Raw genomic sequence first — 21,174 nt, forward strand, 5'->3', positions numbered from 1 at the left:
CTCTTTTTAGACTCGTGCATGGGATCTGCCAGCAGCCAGATCGCATGTCTAGACTAGAGAAATATTCAGCCTCTTGTAGGCAGTCCAGCGCGTGACCTATGCGCGGCATCGGATATGCATCCCTCCGGGTAATCGTATTCAAAGCCCGATAGTCCACACAAAAGCGTGAAAAACCGTCTTTTTTTCTTGCCAGAACAACAGGAGAAGACCATGGGCTCGAGGATGGTCGAATAACATTTCGTCGAAGCATGCCCGCGACGTTTTCTTCGATGACTTTCCGTTCCAACGACGACACACGGTACGGGCGACGGCGAACAATGTGGGTCCCATCTGTCTCAATACGATGCTCTGCCCCAGACGTCTTTCCGAGGTTGGGGGAGATGCAGTCAAATGAGTTTTTGTGTTTTTAGAGCAGCTCAAGTTGGAGTTTTGTTTCGAACGCCGTGAGGTCTTAGCTAATCGTGGTTGCCAGGGTGTGACGTGAGGAGCTAGAATCTGAAGACAGGGGAACGGAAGACACAGAGCAGAGGGGAACCAGAGACAGACTGTCATCAGACACAACGGAAGCGAACGTGGTGCCTTCAGGGAGGAGTATCGTCTCAGAAGTGGTATTTGTAGCGACGAGCGGTGCAGACCAACTTGCAAAACGGACAAAATTGGTCGTGATAATGATTCCTTGGGGAAGAAAACGCGCAGACAGAACGAATAACACATCACAATCACGAATGTGGGTTGAGGGAACTGAAAGGATTGTATTGTGGCCAGGGTATAAAACGTAATCGGCACTTGCTGTCAAATTCAGTTGTAGCTTTTCTTCCGGAATGTTGGTGTCCTTTGTATCTGCGAGTTGAATTTGGCGTTGCTGGCACGATATGACCGCGGATACGGATGACAAGAAGTCCCAGCCTAAGAAAAGGTGATGCGTACAAGGTTACAACATTGCACACTGAACGTGATGACGAAGTTGACCGATTGAAATTCATACCGCGCACGGTCCGCACTGCTTGATCGGGCTTCTATTGGCTCCATGTAAAGAAGGTCACAGTAGGGTGTTCGAACCTTGCGTAATCATGCACACAATTCTATACCTATCACATATATACTGACACCAGTGTCAATAAGGCCATCTACACAAACACCTTCAACCAAAACTGACAACATGTTCGATGGATTCTCCGGAAGCATTGTAAGTTTGCCACGTGAGGCAGTTTCCCCTCCCAAAGCTGCATTCACTAGTTTTCAAGTGCTGGTCGGTGACGTAGGTCGCAGGCCGAAGGGGCCACAACGCCCGACGGCCTAGTGATGTTGAGCGGCGTCGCGTATCGCGCGGCCTACGAGGAAGGCCGGTTGGTGACTCGGGGGTGGCCCTGGTGAATGGCGTGAGAAAGACGGCTGCGTACGCTGCACGTAGTCGAAGTAATTCGGGCGTACATAATCGCGTTCGTAGGCTGCGGAGCCGCGTAGTTCGTCACGTTGGCGCCTTCGACCAAATCGGGAGATGTGGCCATAGATTTCACAAAAATAGCAGATTCGCCGGCCAACGTTGGGGTCATGCTTTGATGGGAAATATGTCGGCGTAGTTTGCAACCGAGGAATGGCGGTCACATAGCCTGGCGGGCCCTGTGTCGCAATGGGAGGGAGCGGTAGAGGATGCCGACCAGCCACGTCCGAGTAAAATGGCGTTGCCACAGAAACAGGTTGGGAGGGAAGCGGAAGTACGGACATAGCCGCGAGCACATCGTTAACTATATGCCGTAAGCGAGGCATAGAAGGAGCTTCGCGGACACAGTGTGTGACTGGGAAATATTGGTTTGCATTTCCTCGCGAATTACAGTGGGTGTCAACGCACGCAGGTGTTTATTTAACAGATGGTGGGTAGGAGCCATGCCTTGACGAAGGCGGATATACTGTAGTTGGTCGAGACGCTTACGAGTGGAGATCACGTCCCAGATGGTTGTGGGGTTCTGCGTTGCCAGTGTGGTGAACACGAACTCACCGATTCCTTTCAGAATGTGGCGTACACTGTCAGCTTCCGACATGTTATTGTCGGCGCGATGAAACAGCGCCAGAACGTCTTCGATAATGAGGTGTACGTTTCATGCACATGTTGCATAGGGGTCTCGAGTTTCTTCTTCGCTCTGTCACTCCGAGCGTTAGAAGAGCCGGGAATCCGGCGGAACTGAGTAACGAAATCGGCCCAGTCGGTGATGGCATGCCGGTTATTTAGGTACCACGTCTCGGCAACCTTGATCAGGGAGAAGGAAACATTTAGAAGGTAATAGCGCACAGAAACGGGGACAACGAATAGAAGGCACGGACAAGCGCCTTTTTTGTCCCCGTTTCTGTGCCCTATTACCTTCAAAATGAATCAGTTCCAACTAGGCCGGCTCGCAGAGAAGGAAACATTTTGCAGTTTGAGGTTATCGTCCCAGCGGTTGAATGCGTTCACCCTGTCGGAGTTCTCCAGCCACTTGTCGGCCTCGTCGTCACGAAGGCATGCGAAGAAAGGAGGGTCACGCTGGGGGCTGGTTACGATGCACTGGAGGGTTGGTGGAGCCGTGGCGTTAGCCGATTCCAGCGTCATCGGTGTAGTTTCTGGCATTAGGCGTCGACCCGAGCGTAACTCCAGTGGGGCAGCTGGAGAGGTGGATTACGGGACCGAAACGCACCTTCTGACACTTGTAATGCCGATGGTAGGCGAAGGCAGAGCAGTACGTGCAGCTTGGTGGAAAACAAAGGCGCTTAAAAACATGGACGGCAGAAGACGTAGACACCACGGCGCTTACTCGCAACTACTCGTTTAATAAAAAAACATACACATATATACCATCCAGAGTACACGTGGTCGGGTTCCCCTCCTCCATTATACAAACAATTACAAGACTTCACAGCAGCCGAGGCACACGCGACAGAAAAAGATAAAACAAACACAAAACATATACCACCCAAAAACCTGAAAAGGTGCCACAACCCTACATAAACCAAAGCATTAGTTCCGCAACGTGTTACACAGATAGGAGTATTCCTTGTCGGTCAAAGTGAGAGAGGAGGCGCTGACACATCGTTCGTCACACCTTTTATTATAGAATGATTCTGTAACTTCTCTGGTGGTGGTTTTGTTAGAAAATTTTGATAAAACTGAAGCCTCGCAAAAAGTTGGTGTACAACCACACCCAGAACAGTGTTTTGCCACGTTAGAGCCATCCTTCGACTTTAATGAACTTCGATGCTCTTGTAATCGTATATTCAAACATCGTCAAGTCTGGCCCCCGTAGATATGGCCACAATTCAACGGTAAGCAATAAACAACACCTTGCACAACGAACAAAGGGGAGGGGGTTCTTCTCTGCTCCGCAGTTTGGGTTTCTTGGCCATTTTTTACTATTTGATAAAGACCTATCTATTTTGCCACACGCACTGTTGAGTTTATTCTCATCCGAGAAAACCACTCGGACATCGTACCTTTTGGCAACATTTTTTAACTCATGCGTCAACTTATGCACGTATGGAATGACTGCATGGTTGGTGGGCTGCTTTTCGTTGTCTTCTTCCTTGGTCGCCTCGTTAGACTTAGTAAAAAACATTTTTTTATTGAGCAGCCCTCACCCACTTTATTAACATGTGAACAACGTTCCGCACGACCGACTCTTGAAAACCAGACATTTTTAGTCTATAATATTGATTATGAAAACTTGTGGATACTTTATTACAACAAGATTTTGTAATGGCTGAACGCAGACACGAGGCAGTAGTTCCCATCTTTACTACCTTTGAGTGCCCAGAGTTGAAGTTTAAGAAGGGCTTCTTTGAGCACGGGACGAACGCCTAGCAAACGTTGTTTTCTTCACGAAAAAGCTTTGAGTCTTAAAACTGTAGTTCCTTCTCTTTCTGGAGCTCTACTGTAAAGTTCAGTCCACGACCATACTGCTCAAAAAGACTCAAAACATCACGAACCCTGCGGTCAAGGCTATCAGATGGTACAAGCACCAGGAAATCATCGACGTACCTTACAATTTTTGAGGCCGGCCCTCCTAGGTTGTGTTCAATTTGTTGATCCATTTTGCGTAGAAAAATATTGCGAAGCACAGGGGCAAATTTGTATCCTATACATACGCCTGTTTTTTGAACAAAAACTTTTACTTTCTATTGCACAAACGTAGACTCCAAATAGAAAGACAGGATTTTCATGAATGTATTGACCGACACACCGCAATTGTTGCCAAATCGGATCTCGTCATTATCTACCGAGATACATAGCACGATACTCTTCAAAAGAGCATCAAAGGGCAGCGAATAATATAGGTCTTGCTCATAAATGCTAAAGAAACCACAGGCACCTGGATTTGAGACCTTAAGAGCTTTAACAGGTCGATCAGAATTCGGCATGATGAACGGGTCGCACACCACCAGGTTTTGTAAATGTGTCTGCAAGAACGTAGAAACATCTTGCTGCCAAGTGCACCTTTCGGTCACCATTGCGCGAAAAGCAATCTCAGGTTTGTGCGTTTTTGCCATAAAGATTTCCAAATTAGGCTTTTTGGACTTTTTGACAGCTGATGCAAGTTTTTCTAGGTTGTGCTCTTGCAGTACGTTCAGGGTGCGCTGTTTTGCCTTTGCAGGCTTTATGTCCACATGGACGAAATTCTTCGCGACAGCTTCAAACGCTTTCTGCTAGAAAACACTTTCAGGAGCAACAACGAAAAACCCCTTCTTATCAGACGTCATCATGTGCAACTCATTTCTCACCGCATAATTAACAACACCTTTACCATAAAGTGAGCCTTTTCTGTTACCTTCTGATCTTGCGATGACGTGCACACTTTCAGCGATGACACTAGGACGTTGCACCTCTGACATGCGCCAGGAGACGGACCTTGCAACTGCAAGCTTCTCCGGGGAATGAAGACGGGATCAGAGCAGAACTTCGGCCCCAGCTGCATAACTTTTTTGTGGTGGTCAGGAACGCTTCCTCCTGCAAGGAAACCCACATTCGCTTCGGTTGCTGTGACTTTCTTTCGTGTAGGCAAGGTAGGTCTTATGGAATTCCACATACACTCGGTTATCTGCCTTGAGGTTTTGCACAAAGCAAGGAAAATCAGTCGGCGAGAACCATCTTCACCCTGTGCGTCGCAGGTAATACACAAGCTGTCCCTGAAGTGGCGCTCTTGTCTCCAGCTCTCCTCGCGTAGAATTCTGCAAATCGTCCTGCTGTGTTCTGTGGAAATTGTTGTGCTCCTGTGAATTCTACGCGAGGAGAGCTGGATACAAATCACCACTTCAGGAACATCTTGCGCATGACCTGCGCCGCACAGGGCGAAGATGGGTCTCGCCGACGGATTTTTCTTGGTTGGTGCAAAACCTCAAGGCAGCTCACCGAGTGGATGTAGAATTACATAATACCTACCTTGCCTACACGGAAGAAAGTCAGAGAAAGCGAAGCGAATGTGTATTCCTTGTAGGAGGAAGCGTTCCCGACCACCGCAACAAAGTTCTGCAGCTGGGGCCGAAATTTGCTTTGAGCCCGTCTTCAGTTCCCCGGAGAAGCTTGCAGTTTCAAGGTCCGTCTCCTGGCGCGTGTCAGAGCTGGACCGTCCTACGTTCATCGCAAAAGGTGTGGACGTCATCGCAATATCATAAGTAACTGAAAAGGCTTACCTAATGTTAAGGGTCTTCTTAATTATGCGGTGAAAAATGACTTGCACTTGTTGACGTCTGATAAGGACGGCTTTTTCGTTGTTGCTCCTGAAAGCGTTTTCTCGCAGAAATCTTTTGAAGCTGTCGTGAAGACTTTCGTCCAAGTGGACATAAAGCCTGCAAAAAAAAAAACAACGCGCCCTGGACGTACTGCAAGAGCACAACCTAGAAAAACCTGCATCAGCTGTCAGAAAGTCGAAAAAGCCTTACTTGGAAATCTTCTTTACAGCAAAAACGCACAAACCTGAGATTCCTTTTCGTGCAATTGTGACCTAAAGGTGCACTTCGCAGCGAGAGGTTTCTAGTTCTTGCAGACACATTTACAAAACCTGGTGGTGTGCGACCCGTTCATCATCCTGAATTCTGAAGAACTTGTAAATGTTCTTAACCTGACAAATTCAGGTGCCTGGGGTTTCTTTAGCATTTATGTGCAAGAACTTTATTATTCAATGCCCTTGATGGTCTTTTGAAGAGTGTCCGGCTATGTATTACGGGAGATAAGGAGGAGATCAGGTTTAGCAACAAAATGGTGTGTCGGTAATACATTCATGGAAATCCTGTCTTTCTATTTGGAGTCTACGTTTGTAGAATGGAAAGGGAAATTTTGTGTTCAAAAACACGTGTTTGTATGGGATCCAAAGTTGAACCTGTGCGTAGCAACATTTTTCTAGGCAAAATGGATCGACAAATCGAACACAACCTAGGTGGGGCGGCCACAAAAATTGTAAGGTACGTCGATGATTTCGTTGTGTTTGTACAGTCTGATAGCCTTGACGGCAGAAATCGTGATGTTGTGAGTGTTTTTGAGCAGTATGGTTGTAGACTGAACTTTACAGTAGAGCTACCTAAAGAGAATGAACTATGGTTATTAGACTTAAAGCTTTTTCGTGAAGAAAATCACGTTTGCTGGGCGTACGTCCTGCGCTCAAAGAAGCCCATTTTAAACTTCAACTCTGAGCACTCAAAGGTAGTAAAGATGGGCATTGCTGCTTCGTGTCTGCGTTGAGCCATTACAAAATATGGTTCTGATAAAGTATTCACAAGTTTTCATAATCAATTAGACAAACTAAAAAAGGCTGGTTTTCAAGAGTGCGTCGTGCAGAAGGTTGTTCACAAGTTAATAAAGTGTATGAAGTCTATTTGGGCGACCAAGGAAAAGGACAATGAAAAATAGCTCACAAAACTTGCAGTCATTTCCTACGTGCATAGGTTGGCGCATGGGTTAAAGAATGTTGCAAATAGGTATGATGTCAGAGTGGTTTACTCGGCTCCCAATAAACTGAACAGTGTGTGTGGCAAAATAGATAGGTTGTTATCAAATAGTAAAAATTGCAGAAGAAAACAAAACTGCGGAGTTGAGCACAAATCCCCCCCCCTTTGTTTGTTGTGCAACAGGTGTAGTTTATTGCTTATCGTTCAATTGTGGCCCTATCTACGTGGGAAAGACTGGGCGATGTTTGAATATACGCCTACAAGAGCATCGAAGTTCATTAAATTCGAAGGATGGCTCTAACCTCGCAAAACACTGTTCTGCGTGTGGTTGTACACCAAATTTTGCGAGGCTTCAGTTTTATCGAAAATTCGGGACAAAACCACCACAGAAGTTATAGAATCATTCCACATTAAAAGGTGTGGCTAAGGATGTGTCAGCGTCTCCTCCCTCACTTTGACCGACAACGAATACTTCTATCTGTGTAACACGTTGCGCAAATAATGCTTTGCTTTATGTAGGGTTGTTGCGCCTTTTCAGATTTTTGGGTGCGATGTGTTTGGAGTGTTTTTTATCTTCTTCTCCCGCATGTGCCTCGGCCGCTGTTAAGTCTTTTAATGGTTTGTATAATGGGGGAGGGGAACCCGACCACGTGTACTCTGCATGGTATAAAGGTCTATGTTTTTCAATAAACGGGTAGTTGCGAGTAAGGGCCATGCTGTCGACATCTTCCTTTGTCCCTGTTTTTTGAGCGCTTTTGTTTTCCACGAACATGAACACCTACCAACTAGCCCAACTTTCCGTTCTTCTGCAGTACGCGCCGACAGCTTTATTCGCAAGCCGAGCTGGAAGGCAGCAAGATGGCGACCGAACTAAGATACCGATGATGATATTTCGAGGAGGCGGAAGAATCGGTGATGATGAGTATATACAGAGATGAAGAAGCGATGGCTGTTACCGGGCGCCAGTGATGATTGCATTCCACTGGGACATGGCATTCAGCGGTCAGAACCTCCACAAACGAGGCCACCAGTGGTGTCACAATACACACACACACACACACACACACACACACACACACACACACACACACACACACACACACATGTATATATATATATATATATAGAGAGAGAGAGAGAGAGGAGAGAGGAGCAATAAAACTTCAAAACAAGAAAGATGGTAGACAACACAAGAAAAGAAATCTTCGAGCAAGGTAGGAGAGAGGAGCAATAAAACTTTAAAACAGGAAAGATGGTAGACAACACAAGAAAAGAAAACTTCGAGCAAGGTAGAAACCATGATTGTCGCGAGCGTTTCAGCAAAGGGAATTGCCTTCATCAGGGCCATAAGTATATATATGTATATATATATATATATATATATATATATATATATATATGTATGTATGTATCTCTTTGACCCCTGTTAGTCCGAGTGGAGCTGGCTACCACTCTCAAGCGCAGGACACAAAAATACTTTAACATAAATACTACCGCAAGAGGTGAAAATTGCCCCGGTGGTAGCGTAGAGATCATTGCACCAGACCGGTTTTCTGGAGGTCGTAGGTTCGGATCCCACCCGGCGGGCATTTTTCTCCACTTCCTTTCGAAATTTTTTATCTATTTCAATGACCCACGACATCCTCGCCTTTGCTTTCCGAGGGTTTCATGACTGCCAACCCTTATATGTCTGTATATATATATATATATATATATATATATATATATATATATATATATGTGTGTATAAATATATATATAAATATATATATATATATATATATATATATATATATATATATATATATATATATATATATATATAAGAGAAGAAGAACTTCGAACAAGGTAAAAGCACGATTGTGGCCTACGTTTCAGCAAAGAGAACTTGCTTTCCTCAGGGCAATATCTCGCCTGGCAGGCACTGTTTATATAGGGGTAGGACCCCAGGTGAAAGGAGAGGGAAAGATGGAAGGGAAATTGAGCAAGCTGATTTGTTTAGGAGTGTGTCGGGGGAGAGATTGAGGGGCCAAGAAGGTTGTCTAGTTTAAGCCGTGAAGTAGGTCACACGGAAGTCAGCTGGTGGTTGATGTTCGTGGAATTTTTGGAGAGAGGATGAAGGTGTTTATTGACCCTCCGCGGGGTTGTCAGAAACGCCGGAAGCAGCCCAGGCGGTGAGGGTGGGGTCCTTATCAGAAACTATCTGCAAGCTTCAGGTCAGAAGAAAAGATAGAGACGGGGGGGAAAAAACTAACTAGGTCAAGGAAAAAAGAAGAAAGAAAGAAAACAAAGGGAGAACAAAATCAGGTAGGGAAACCACATAAACCCACACACAAAAGAAAAGGCAATGACCCGTCAACTGAAATGGCACGTGTCACCCACGGCAACATATATATATATATATATATATATATATATATATATATATATATATATATATATATATATATATATATATATATATATATATATATATATATATATATATATATATATATATATATATATATATATATATATATATATATATATATATATTTATGTGTGTGTGTGTGTGTGTGTGTGTTGGCCATTGTGTCTGCTGACGGTTGCACTCTTGCTAGTTGTCACTTAGTTATGCCAACCCAAGCCAAGCCCAGTGTAATTTCCGCACCCGTTGGTCCTCTAGAATGGAAAGGGAGGTGCTCCTGGAACTACCGGATATCTTCTTTTGTGGCCATACTGTACAGGATGGACATGGCGAATGTTTGGTTGGATCGGCGATACAAGGTGAGTTAAGAGCGTGATGTAATTTCTTCTATTATTTCATTTTTATTTTTTTTCTTCCCGGTGCAAAGGAGTACTAGATGTGATACACAATGGGTTTGTTGTTAGTGGCGTACCGTACAGATAGCTGTAAAAAATACGAAGAAAGAAAGTGCAGTTCAAATAAAAAACGAGTTTTAAACAGTTGAAAGAATTCAACGTACCGGTGAAAAGGCGGTAACAATTACTGCACACGTTCAATACAAATTTGTGCGCAGCACGAAACGCAGTCTTCTCGGTCACGGCACACACCTGCGGCGTCTCTAGAAGTGGTAGCGCAATGAGCGAACACACTGGGCCGCGAGTTTCTCCCTGCTCTTATATCGCATCCCCTTGCCGCCAGCGACCATGTTGTTCCTTTGAATCTCCCGCTACTTGTCACGTGGTTTAGATGAACGACGCACGCGGAATAAGCGAGTGTGTTTGCTGCAAATCGTGTTTCAACCTCGCACGCAAATGTCCCGTTGTTCAGGGTAGCGACGAAGGAGACATTAAATGGGGAAAGTGAGAGTGGGAGGGAGCTCCTTGGCAAGGCAGCAATGTCAGGGGAAGCGCTGAGAAAGCTGACGGCGTGGCCACGCGGGCCGCTATCCCACTCACTTTTTCTACAGATGATCCTCCCAGTTTCCTTTCTGCCTTCGCCATGGTATTTAGTGCAAGACGCTAAATTCACACTGTGTGAAAGAAAGCATTTTAGCATATTTCTTGGCATCGATTATTTGAGTCGACACCTTATAGTAGAAAGTACCAGGGCACATTACCTCCAGTGGATCTTGGTTCAGCTTTGCTGTGAGAACATACGGAACACCGGCCTTGTGTAGTTCATCGATTATGTCAATGATAGAAAGCAACGTCACGCGCAGAGATTCCGTGGTTTGACGCGACGCGAACAAGAGCGTGTTCTTCGTATTGTGGGTAAATTCCGTGGTGTCAAGCATTACAAGGAAGTCCTTGATGACCTGCGCAAAAATGAGAGAAATACAGAATCCTACATCATTAAAATGAATCAAATCAAGGAAAATAATAGCGCACAAATAGTTTAACCTGAACAAAAGGCAAATAAACCACGGTTTAAACGTGTTGTTCACCTGGATTTTCGGCGAGTTGTCTCTGATGCCTTCCTTAGGGAGCTTAGCATTCAAGGCATCGAATACATCATTTATCATTCGTGTGAACGCCTTTGTTTCAGCTGTGTCCTGAAAGCCATCAGTGCCCTCTTCTCTGTAGACATGGAGGCCAATGGCTGTACTTCGGCTAAAAAGCTGCAGTATAAAACTAGTTTTTTTTATGTTTCAAGGAAGTAGTCCAATACAGTAACACCGTCAGAGCGTTACAAAACTTGTCATACTGACTAGTGCTCACCAGAACTGCAAGTCTCGTGTTCATTTTTTGGAAGTTTGTCGGCTGCACATGAGCTTCAGTTAGCTTGTGGGCAACTTTTACATGTTTCTTCTTTTCAGTTTCGTAAAGAAGCTGATAGTGGGAGAAATCAATGCTGTTCTCTCCAGCCTGGAAATGCAAAAATAATGATTTTAATATATGCGAATGTAAAAGACGACACAAAAGAAAATTATTGTTCTGCCACCCACCTGGCCATACTTGTGCTTGAGCAGATGATTTCGCACACATTTGATGGCATGTGGTACATCACAAATGAAATGCACAAACTTCCCGTCAGGGAGACACGGGTGGGCAATCTTATGGCATTGTGCTCCCAAGCTGCCACTAACACCGAGCTGTTGCCACATGGACCGGTTGTTTCCCGCGCCATCACTCACAATGGAAATGGCTGTACCATTATGCTTGTGAAGGCACACCACTGCTTCCAGGACTAGTTCTGCCAAAAGTTTGCCAGGAGCAGCACCTTTTGTCGTGAACGCTGCAATTGGCTGGACCCACGATTCAAACAGAGGAACAAACATCAATACTAGCGCGTGGTCGGCTAGCTGGTTGGTTCCTTCATTCGTGACGCCTCCATAATCAACACATCCATCCATCTTGTAGCTGCATTTGTTGAAGTCATATGCCTGGCGCAACTTGATCTCGTCTAAGATCAAAGACCCCAACCTTTGCTCATCTGGTTTTTCCATGGAACTGCTTCTGTATAGCTTCCAGACAAACGGCGTTGAAGCCGTACTGGCACGGCAAGCCTTTCAAAATTTGTGTCAAGCTACTAACAGAAGGAAGGGGCAACATTTTCATCTCGCTAATCAGCTTGTATGCCCGTGGACTTGAAATTCTCAACATCAAGCAGTGCAAAATCCACTCAGAATTATACCGCATGCCACACGGAGCTTTTGCTTTGAGTGACTTGAGTGCTGTCAGGAATGCCACGCATTGCAAGTGAGGAAGGCTACTTAAAGCTTATTCTATTCCTTGGTAAGAAGCCTTCGCGAGCTCCTGTTTGAGCAGTGTGATTTCTTGCTTCCCCTTCTCCCTTGCAGCGGCAGCTCGGAAAACTTTTTTGGTCAAGTTTCGCATTTTTTGCTTTGGTTCACTGCTGCCTTCATTGGCTTTCTTGCTTGCATTTGCCTTTGAAGGCGTAGGCACCGAGCACACACAGGTCGGGCTGTGAGGACAGAACACTGCTTGTGATGGACATTTTCCAATTTTCCTGTCACACCAGTAAGACCTACCGGAATGCCTGAACAGGTTTTCAAGCTATCTGTCTCATTGATCAGGTGCTCGACGCTAGCAGGGCTGTCTACAGTCTTATGCAGTTGCTTGTGCATCTTGTTGTAACAGTTCACAACACAGCTACTATCATTTTTCACAATAACGGTCTTGCTCACATTAAGCTCCCCTGCCAGAAGTCCCCTGTCAAAAAAAACACCGCAAGTTTGCCCAGAACATTCATCGACGATGAGTTCAAGCTTTCAGTCCCTACTAGGTAACGGCACTGTCACCAGTTCGTTCAGACAAACAACGGAGGAGTTCGTTGCTGAGGTGCTAGATGGTGTCGTGAGACCCTCTGCTCCGAGCGCATCGCCTAAGGACAAAGAGGCCTCTCCATACGAGCCATTCGAACAAGACGTACTTTCGGCCGATGCTTCCAAGCCGATTTCGTTCCGCTTTTTACGTGATTTTCGCGTGCATTTCGTCGTTCTTGGCTTTGATATGTGCTCCGGCAAGCCAGGAAAGAGACGCGGCAACGCTCCTGGCACTAACTTCCAGTTACCACGGGGAATTAAAACCTCCTGGCCCTTCACAACATGCTTGAAATACTTTACAATGTCTTGCTCTTCGAAATGTTTCTCGCATACCTTGAATTTTTGCTTCAGGCGCCTGTCCTTGCAGTGCAGCATTTGTTCCCATTGTTTAAACTCCGTGGCCTTACGTGGTGGGGTAAAAAAGGATGATTTGCGGCGTCATTCTGTAGCCACTCGTACATCCCGGCGGAAAACACGAAAGCATTTCCACTACAAAAAAGCAAACATTCTTAAACCGGATAATTCAGGCGCACGCGTTAGGAACGAAATCGCTTCGAATGACGCGCGCCCGCCAAAGCTCCCGCCTGTCCGCGCGCCAAAGCAGGAGCAGGTGAAGAAAACCGTGACTGCAGCGCCACCAGTTCGCGTGACCGCCACCACGGCCACCTCGGGAGCGGAGCTGTGAAACTGAATTGTTCTAAAAACGTTGGGCCAAACTACCCTGTTCGTTTAGAATCCTAGAGCAAGTAATCGATATTTTCTCCGTGCCGAGTGCCTTGGCCGCGCCGAGTCCGTGGAATCCTCCATCTTCATCGCCGCTTTAGGCGCCATGCCCCAAGTTCAGGTGACCCGACTCCACCCACCTCTTTGCCACAGCATCTGAGCAATCTCCGGACGTTTTCGATCATGCTATCGACGCTGACGTTACGCCGCCCCAACGAGACCAACTGATTTAACTGCTTTGACAGTGCGCAGACGTCACTTGGTCGTACCACGACGGGCAGCCACCCTTTCGACACCGGCTCCCCGGCGCCTTTACTTCAGCGACCTTATCGCGTTGCCCCTTCCGAAAGGAGCGTAATTGATAAACAAGTGGGTGACATGCTCCAGCGCGGTATCATACGACACTCGAACAGCTCCTGGCGTCGCCCGTAGTACCCGTGCGGATAAAAGGACGGCTCGATTCGTTCTAGATGGAAAGCATCTCTTGCTCTCCGCTGCGTCATCCGTCGTCCGTTGTCCGTCCATCCACCGGCCAGGAAGACACCGGCAACATCACCCCTCCAGGTGCCCTTTAAGGGGAAGCGTGCTCGTCTCGTGCCGGCCCAGGAAGACACCGGCAACACTGTCGCTCCAGCATTTCGTGGTCGGGGCTATGTTCCTCCCTTGTTGTGTCGCCGTCGATACCCCCACTGCGCATGCTCAGATCATCTCGGGCCGGCCCAGGAAGACACCGGTAACACTGCCGCTCCAGGAGCCATTAAAGGGTAAGACACCACCTGGCGTTCAGCAAGCCGAGCATGCGCAGTGGGGGTGTGGACGGCGCAACAACGACAAGGGAGGGACATAGCCCCGTCGAATCTAATAAAATTACACCATCTTCCTGTAGGGGAACCCCGAGTAGTATGCGAAACAGCCGAGGGCTCAACGCAATTTCCCATTTCGTTGTTGCGGCAAGTGAAAAGTGTGGTAGTTGCCATGGAAACCAAACTGTAAATATAACGGTAGCTACGCTGCTCAACCTAGCGGAAACGGCGAACTGAAATCTAATGGGCACTTGAATCGACCCCATGGCTGGTGTGCATACTACTCAGGGTTCCCCTACGATAATATGGGGTAATTTTTGTGTCGACTACCGTCGCCTAAACAAAATAACTCGTAGGGATGTTTACGCGCTACCATGCACTGGCCACGCCCTATATTGCTTCATGGATCCGAATATTTTTCGTCCCTTAACCTACTCTCCGGATATTTGCAAGTCGCGATGGCAGATGAGGATAGTCCGAAAACAGCGTTTGTTAATCCAGATGGTTTATATAAATTTGAAGTCATGCAATTCGGCCTGTGCAACGCGCCCAGCACATACGAACGGATGAGGGACAATATTCTTCGCGGCCTAAAATGGAAGATATGCCTCTGTTACCTGTGCGACGTCGTAGTGTTCTCACCCGACTTTTCCACGCATCTACGGCGGCTCGAGCAAGTTAAAGCTTGTATGAAGGACGTAGGGCTTCAACTAAGCTTAAAGAAGTGGCGATTTGCTGCTCGCCAGCCTACAATCCTTGGCCACGTCGTTTGCAGAGATGACGTTCGTCCCGATTCGGACAACCTTCGCGCCGTGGCTGTATTCCCGAAGCCGACCACAGTCAAAGAGCTTTGTAGCTTCATCGGTCCATGCGCGTATTTTCCCCGCTTTGTGCGTAACGTCGCCTCCATCATCGTGCCATTGACACAACGTCTTGGCAACAAGACGGCTCTTTTGGCATGCTCATCGGCTTGCGACCAGGCTTTTACATCTCTACGATCACCTCCTCATGTTCCCACCAATTCTCCGCCATTTCAACCCGTTGGCCCCAACTGAAACCCCCACCGATGCGAGTGGAGTTGTTCTGGGTGCTGTTCGGGCTCAAAGAAAGGCCTAGTTCCACGAATACTTGTTCACCTACGGGAGCCGCACACTCACACCTCCGGAGTCGAAATTTTCTGTTACTGAGCGGGAATGCTTGGCAATTGTGAGAGCCCTTTCGAAGTTTCGTCCGTATCTGTATGGCCGACCTTTCGACGTGCTCACCGACCACCGTGCGCTTTCTTGGTTGTCGTCCCTGAGAGGCCGTTCTGGCCGACTGGAGCGCTGGGCACTCCGCCTTCAGCACTTTGACATCCACGTGGTGTATCGCTCTGGCCGCAAGCACTATTACGCGGACGCCCTCTCCCGGTGTCCGATGTTGCCTGACGAGATCAATAACTCCCCCGGTGAGTGCTTTGTATGGTCCTTTGAAGTGCGGTCTACGCCATCTGAACAGCGAAACAATCCGTGGTTCCTGTCGCTTTGCGAATAACTTTTGAACCCGTCCGACTCGTTGGTACCTCGAGCTATTCGGAGCCAAGCCTCCCACTTCGCTATTCGTGATGGCTTGCTCTACAGGCGGAACTACAACCCTAATGGGCACAAATTGTTGCGCGTCATTCCTCACGATCTGCGCTCTGAATTGCACGACCATTTTCACAGCGAGCATCAGTGTGCTCACGCAGGAGTTCTAAAGACCTACGAACGGCTTAAACTGCAATATTACTGGCGTAGTATGTACGGCTTCGTTCGCTGGTATGTTCGCTCTTGCACGGACTGTCAAGGCCGGCGAGTACGGACACACGACTCCGTGAGGAATCCTGGCAAGGGAAATCCTGACACCTGGATATAGCAGACACGACTTCGGTGGCCCATTAAATCGGTAATCGGCGAGCACCACCAGTCATTCACCAAGGCGCGCCTGATACTTGGAAAAAAGGTTTCACCGTACCAGCGGCGCCATCTCATTCTCTCCCTCGTGGTCACGTGTGCAACTAACTAGAACGGCTTCGAGCGATGACGGTACCCATTTCCCTCGGAACCACCATGGCTAGGCTGACAATAAATCTCCGCCCAGCCTAGACCCCGGTTTGGCCTGCGTGAACTTTTCCGCTCACCGGTCTGTTCACGGTCGTGTGCGTGTATAGTCTAGATTATTACTTCAGTTGTCTTTATCAATGTTTCCAACCTTCGTGGGGCTGGCAGTATTTGCGTGTGAAAGAGTAGTGTTACTCAGATGTGCCAGTTATAGAGAGGGATCGCTTTTGTGTTTCAATTTGCTGAAACCTTTTGCCTGTTTAGATGATAGTGTAGAGGTTGTTGATGTTTTCTTTGCATAGCGATTATCTCAGTGATAGTGTGAAGTTTGTGTTTTGCTCCTGAGCTAGATTTCCGACAACAGTAAGTCTGGGAACTTCCACGCTGTACATTACATAGCGAGTGCTACGAGTAACTTTCTTGGTTGTTTTGTATTTGGGTTTTTCAACCCACTGACCGAGTTCAGTGTACGAATAACATTTTTGGTGTGGATTTGTTAAGTTAGGACACCCCACTTAAGTAATTCACACGGCAGGGTAATTAGGTGCCGTTTGTTGAGTATTGTGTGTTCACCTTTGTGGTGTTTGCTTTCACAACAGTCGCCCTAAGTTGGCGCGAGGGTCATGAGGAGAATCCGCTGAAGCTATGTTTTGCCCGCCCCGCTCTTTGTCTTACCCCACGAGGAGGCCTGGATAAACTGGATATTTCAGAACTATGTTAGCTAGTTTGTGAAACCGATGGAGGAGGAGCCATGACGTTTAACGACCGCGATTACCGTCGTGAGAATTCCCGCAGCGGACGGGGGCTTGAGGTCGTTAAGCGCGACAAAAAACCCGAGAGCCGATGTCCGGCGGTTGGTCAGCTTTTAGCTGGATGATTTTTGTTATGTTATATTTGTATTCCCGGAACACCTTCGAGTTCTCGTATAAGGGGGAGAGTTATGGGTCAAGTAATTATTTTGCACCCGCCTAATTTGTTTGTCGCGGTCACTAATAGTGTTGGTTAATCATTAGGCCATCCTCGCTCTCAGATTGTAACTTTGCTTTAGTGGGCCGGTTTTTTTCTGGTACAACCAGCGAGTTTGAAGTTTTAAGGAGGACGGAAGAGGCGGGTCTCTCTCGACGCGGCCCTTGCCCGCCCTCTTTTTGTGTTACAAATGACGTAATTGGAACTGCAATGCCGATGGCTTGAGTCGCTGCTTTTTTCCGTTTTTTTACCATAAAGCCAATTGGGAGCATTGCATAGGGGAGGGAATAACTAAATCACACGCTAAACTCAACCTTCAAGAAAGAATACCCGTGCTAATATCTGTTTAGATTGAATTTAAACAAAATGGTACAATGAAATGGAAATCTCCGTGTGCAAAGTACATTGCAGTAAAATAACATAACATCACATTAATAACCAAACAACACACGCCCACAAAATAAGATGACAAGGGTCTATCAATTTACTGCAGGCACATGCTACCATCTTTTTGTTACGCTCACTAAAACAATTTTGTAAGTTCTTGGTCAACTTTTTCAGCGTTTGTGATGACAGCAATATATTTCGGGAGAACATTCCAGTCACTAATTATTGAAGGCAGAAAGAAAACGCGGAGTAGGACAGTACCGGAAAATTCTGGCTTCACTTTGTTGGGGTGGTCGATACGCAGAGATGTGTGTTGAGCGGCTTTTATTCTGGAGAGAGTAAAACGAATAGGGTTGTTATAAAGGTTACAAAAGAATATAAGCCAGGAAAGTTTGCGCTTTGTTTCTAGAAGTTCGAGACCGAGGTTACTTTTTATCAATGTAATGCTCTAATGCAGTGCGTACTGACCTGATATTAACCCAGCGCTCTTGTTTTTCAATGATTGAATATTTCTGGTCAAGTATAGTTGATAAGGGTCCCACATAATTGCGGAATATTCAACTTTTGACCTTGAAATGGACGTATATGGGATCATTTTAGTGTCCTTATTTGCGTGGCGTAAAGAACGATGGAGAAAACTAAGCGTCCTGTAGGTATCGGCTAAAATAAAGTCAATTTGCGTTTTCCAATAAAGGTTTCTAGTATGGTAAACCCTTATGTATTTAAATGAATTTAAAGGCTCAATGTCTACTCTATTAAGGTATTGTTGAACAATATCACTGCATTTCACATGGTAAAGCATGTAACTTAAGTTTTTTCAGTATTAATTTACATTGGCCAGCCAGCACACCACTTTTCCATTTTACTTAGTTCATTTTGAAGTTCAGTACAACTAGGCTGGTTATTTACACACCGGTAAGGCATGCTGTCATCTGTGAATAACCTAAAGGAAGAATAATGTCAACAGCAATGTCATTATGTAAATTAGAAAGAGAGTGGGGCCAAGCACTGACCCTTGAGGAACCCCAGGTTTTAATACTTAGAATCACGACTGCGAGTCTTCTATAATCACTGCTTGCTGTCTATTAGTTAGGTATTCATTAACCGACCTGATAACCTTCCTTTCTATCTTAATATTTCTATTTCTTGTATAGGGCGATGATTATAAGGTACACGATCAATCAATAAAAATAGATCAATAAAAATAGCATCGATAAATCAATAAAAATAGCATCAGTCTGTTGAAGGTTATGTAGAGAGTCGTAAATATCAGTGGTTAGCTCGAAACGTTCGGCCTCGCAATAGACCACCTGATGGAAACCGTGTTTTAAGTGTGAATACAGTTTATAAGCGACCCCAAACCATCCACCGCCGGCGTCGGCGGCGGCGGCGTCCGCAGTGCTCCTCTATAAAGAAAAACAGCATCCAGCGCCAGGTTTCGATCCGCGGACTTTGCGGCCGCAGCGCGACGCTCTACCGATCAAGCCACGGACGCGACGGTGATGTCAGTGTTGACGCGCCTTATATCTTTAACGCATTCAAACTACGTCGTCAGCGGCGTGCGTTGGCGACTCAGCGGCGTTATAGCGGCTTGATAACTGCGTGGTGTACACGTGATACTACAAACCCGATGGAAGAGATGGAAGAGAAGGCGGCGAGGCGGTGGGCTGCGGGGGCCGAGCGCAAGCGCCGCAAGCGGGCCGACAACCGTGCATTCGCACTTTCACATTCTCCCCCTCGGGGAAATGCGGGGGAATTTTTTTGGCTATAAAATGTTGTTGCTCGTTAGGTATTTCGTTCTTTCCGATGAGAGAATCTGCTCAAAACGCTTACATACGACGGAAGTTAAGTATATTGGGCTGTAGTTGCTGAACTCGTTTTTATCGCCTGATTTGATTATCGAAACTACATGGGCCAGTTTTTAATCATCACGAATAACTCCAGTGTCTAAAGACTGTCGAACGATGAGTATAAAAATCAGTGCTAAAAACTCTTTTGAAATTTATACCAATTTTGTGCCTACGCCATCAGGACCTTGGCTTGAGTAGGTGGGCAATCCCTCGATCGGTTTATGATTCCCTCGGAGTTTACCACTATACAGGGCATGATGGAGTCAGGTCTAGTAGAAGTGCTTATAGATGGCATCGGACTCTCTTGTTCAAAAACACTACACAAATACGGATTGAAACCGTCCGACACCTCTTGACGATTCGAACCCGATTTTGAGACAAGCTGAGGCATCTTCTTCAAGAGCGGCGGAGAAATAACTGTCCATAATTTTTTGGGGTTGGTTTTAATAACATTAGCTTAGTCAATATTAGAGAATCTATTTTGGTTTCTTCAATAAGTGTCTTGGATAATTCGGCGTAATCAAGATAAGCACAACAGTCCTCGTCTCTTTTGCTGCGCCTCGCCCTGGTGTACAGACATTTCTTTTTGTTCAAACAGCGCTCTATATGCTCCGAGAACCATGGGCAATCGGTCGTTTCAAATAGACGTTTTTCCTGCAACACTCTTAGCCTATCTCAGAATTGCAATCAGTTCTGAGGTGGCGAACGATTTTTCTAAAACGGCGAAAAGGTCGTGCAAAACTGCTGTAAATCTATGTTGCTATTAGCTGCAATGAGCAAAATCGTACACTTTTCTTTCTGGAAGCCTTCTTTTTTGTAGCATTCTTGAACAGACAATGAACAATGCCATGATCGCTGATACATTTTATTACGTTGTCGTGAGTGCTCTCTGGGTGTGTGGTAAGAACGAAATCAAGAATAGCATCGGCGCATGTTGGTGTGGTTACCAACTAGGATAATTCAAAGAACGACATAAAATCCAAGAATGCGGTAAATTCAAATGTAGGCTGTATGCTGTGGGAACAGCTTAAAGCAGAAAAGTTAAAGTCACCAGTCAAACTAATCGGCTGGTTACTGCATCTGTTTTCAATTTGAAGGAGAACTATTGAAGTTCGGCAACGAAATCGACGGATGAGTTTGAAAAGCACCAGCATGTACCAACGTCAGCATGCACCAATATCTACTGTTATGCTTGGCAGATTAACGGCAACCCGCATCGTTTCAAGCATTCTATTGACATCAATCAACCGGACGGGAATATGTTTCTTCGTCACGATTTAAACACCTCCCCTCGCTTACCATCGCGATCCCTACGGAACGCCGTAAACGATATGAAAATTTCAATTCAGCTACTTTCGATCTGTGGCTTAAGCCACGTTTCAGTGCCCACAAGGACATCTGCACTACACGTATGAATAAAAGCGGCAACTTCGTCCTGTTTGCTCACAATGATCGGAAACTTCGCAGACCTTTCAATTGTAATTGCTTGCCGTGTGTGTGCTGGATTAAGAATATATATTTTTGTGCCGTTGTCAACTGCCCTCGTCTAATTACTGGCACTGTGGCAGGTCCCAGTCGCCCATAATACCTGAAATAAACCCGAGAGTGAGCTTCCCCTCACCACAAAAGATTGAGTGGATAGGGAATATTTTGCCGGGATAAAGTTGTTTCTAAAGAATGAACTTTCGTCAGAGGGGCTGATTCGTCCGACAGAGACATCTCTATT

This window comes from Haemaphysalis longicornis, unplaced genomic scaffold (assembly GCF_048455015.1).
Source record: "Haemaphysalis longicornis isolate Haplotype H1 unplaced genomic scaffold, Haemaphysalis longicornis Haplotype H1 scaffold_15, whole genome shotgun sequence".
Taxonomy (NCBI): Eukaryota; Metazoa; Arthropoda; class Arachnida; order Ixodida; family Ixodidae; genus Haemaphysalis; species Haemaphysalis longicornis.